Source organism: Microtus ochrogaster, chromosome 10, assembly GCF_000317375.1.
Source record: "Microtus ochrogaster isolate Prairie Vole_2 chromosome 10, MicOch1.0, whole genome shotgun sequence".
In the NCBI taxonomy this organism is placed as follows: Eukaryota; Metazoa; Chordata; class Mammalia; order Rodentia; family Cricetidae; genus Microtus; species Microtus ochrogaster.
Window position 1 is genome coordinate 49,968,723 of NC_022016.1, and position 2,545 is coordinate 49,971,267.

At 39.7% G+C, this 2,545-nt stretch overlaps 1 protein-coding gene across 1 annotated transcript in view; it reads left to right on the forward strand.

The window, feature by feature from the left end:
- Maco1 (macoilin 1) overlaps positions 1 to 2,545 on the forward strand; it is a 63,798-nt gene that overhangs the window by 29,655 nt on the left and 31,598 nt on the right. The gene's annotated exons all lie outside the window — the stretch shown is intronic.

The following is a 2,545-nucleotide window of genomic DNA, read 5'->3' on the forward strand; positions in this document are numbered from 1 at the left end:
AGACCTCATTACAGATGGTTGTGAGCCACCATGTGGTTGCTGGGAATTGAACTCAGGACCTTTGGAAGAGCAGGCAATGCTCTTAAACCACTGAGCCATTTCTCCAGCCCCGAAACATTCCTTTTCTCAGCCTTAATTTTGGCTCAGACTTCATTTGCTCTAATGGGCAAACAGGTGTGACTCCCCCCCCTCCTCCGTCTTCAGTCCTGAAGCTGAGAGCTGAACTCTGGAGGGGTTTTTTTGTTTGTTTTCTTTTTGTTTTGTTTTGTTTTTTTTGAGACAGGGTTTCTTTCTGTAGCCCAGACCTCAAACTCACAAGATATCCACCTGTCTCTGCCTCCCAAGTATTGGGATTAAAGATGTGAGCTACCACACCTGGCTCTTTTGATAGACTTCTAATATAGATGCTGTTTTTGTTTGTTTGTTTGTTTGAGATAGGATCTCACTATGTAGGTCTGACTGTCACTGGCCTGTTTCTGTGCTACTACACCTGGTTTTTAATATAGATATTGTAAAATCATAATTTGGGGCTATATTTAAGAATTTGGGAGAATAGTCACAATGTGAATGCTTCATGAAGGAGAAAGCAGTGTAATTTAAAACACTTTCCAGTGTATACAAAAAAGATTTAAAGAGTAAAGCTGAAATGTTGAGAAAAGTTATAGCTTGTGAAATAATCCGGCATTCATTTTTTTTCTTTTTACTTAACATACATTTCACAATTCTCCACAGTGAACAAAAATAAAAGCATTTAAAAGGAAAACCTTTTTTTTTTCTAAGCAAATTATCCACCTTAGTTGGAGGAGGCCTTGTCACTTCTTTTTCTCTTGCTTGTTTCCTTTCTGTTTTTGACTTATATATGTTTCGATGAATGCTATTAAGGCTGTTTATCTAAGCCTGATGTGTTTGAGTTGTTAGCTAGAGAATCGAGTGGGTGTGTCATCTGCAGATGAGTAAGCTGGTCTCAGGTGTGTCTGATTAGTTAGGGTTATCATTGCTATGAAACACCATGACCAAAGCCACTTGGGAAGGAAAGGGTTTACGTGGCTTATGCTTCCACATCACTGTTCATCACTGAAGGAAGTCAGGACAGGAACTCAAGCAGTGCAGGAACCTGGAGGCAGGAGCTGATGCAGAGGCCATGGAGGGGGTGTTGCTTACTGGCTTGCTCTTCATGATTTGTTCAATCTGCTTTCTTTTAGAACCCAGGACCACCAGGCTAGAGATGGCACCACCCATAATGGACTGGGCCCTCCCCAACAATTACTAATTAAGAAAAAGCCCTATACTGGGCGGTGGTGGCACAATCCTTTGATCCCAGCAGTGGGAGGCAAAGACAGGTGGATCTCTGAGTTTGAGGCCAGCCTAGTCTACAGAGCAAGTTCCAGGACAGGCTCCAAGGCTACAGAAAAACCATGTCTCGCAAAACCGGAAAAACAAAGAAAAGAAAAGAAAAAAAATAAAAGAGAGAGAGAGAGAGAAAAGAAAACAAAGAAAAAGCCCTACAGGCTTGCCTACAACCTAGTCTTATGGAGGCATTTACTTAATTGAGGTTGTGTCAAGTTGACATAAAACTAGGCAGCACAGTCCCTAAGTGTCATAGTGCAGGGATACAGGACCAACTGTGGACGTGTGCCTTCTTCAGGCATGCCATGGTTTGCATATTTCTAAGCTGGGTATAACTCCACAAGGACACGTTTTCTGCCTGTTTTCAAATATTTGGGGGAAAAATTGAAATTGAGCCAGGCAGTGGTTTGGCACACCTTTAATCCCAGCACTTGAGAGACAGAAGCAGGTGGATCTCTGTGAGTTTAAAACCAGCCTGGTCTACAAGAGCTAATTCCTGGACAGGCTCCAGAACTACAGAGAAACCCTGTTTTGAAAAGCTAAAAAAAAAAAAAAAAAGTAAATAAAATAAAATAAAAATTAAAACTGACCTGTAGCTTTTTATAATAATAAATTAATTGTAACACATTCTTCAGTTATATCTGAGGACCATGGTTGAAAACTATTTTTGAGGAGTGAATTTAATAATTTATTGGGGGATGTTAATTAGTGGTTAACAACTTTCAAAGAGAATTTAAAGGGATGACTGTTCAGATCAGACTTAGCAGCACTGTGCAGGGCCAGCATGCCAGTAGGTCTTTCTTCAAGCTTTACTAGCTCTTGAGTGTGCCCTAGGATGCCAGATTCCTTAGTAGGCAGTTACAAACAGGAGACATCTTGCCCAGATCCAGTTTTGCTGTTTGCTTGTTTGTTTTTTAAGATTTTATTTTTATTTTTTAAATGTTATATATTGTTTATTTGTTAGAGATAGGGTCTTGTTTTTTTTTTAATTTTTACTTAAAAATTTCCACCTCCTCCCCTCCTCCCATTTCCTTCCCCTCCCCCCATAGGGTCTCATTTTGTCCTCCTGGTTTGCTAAGAACTCACAACATAAATAGACCCAATATCATCAAATTCACAGAAATTAGTCTGCCTCTTCTGAGTTAATTAATTGGATTAATTTTGTGTGTTACCATGCCAAGAATCTTTTTTTTTTTTT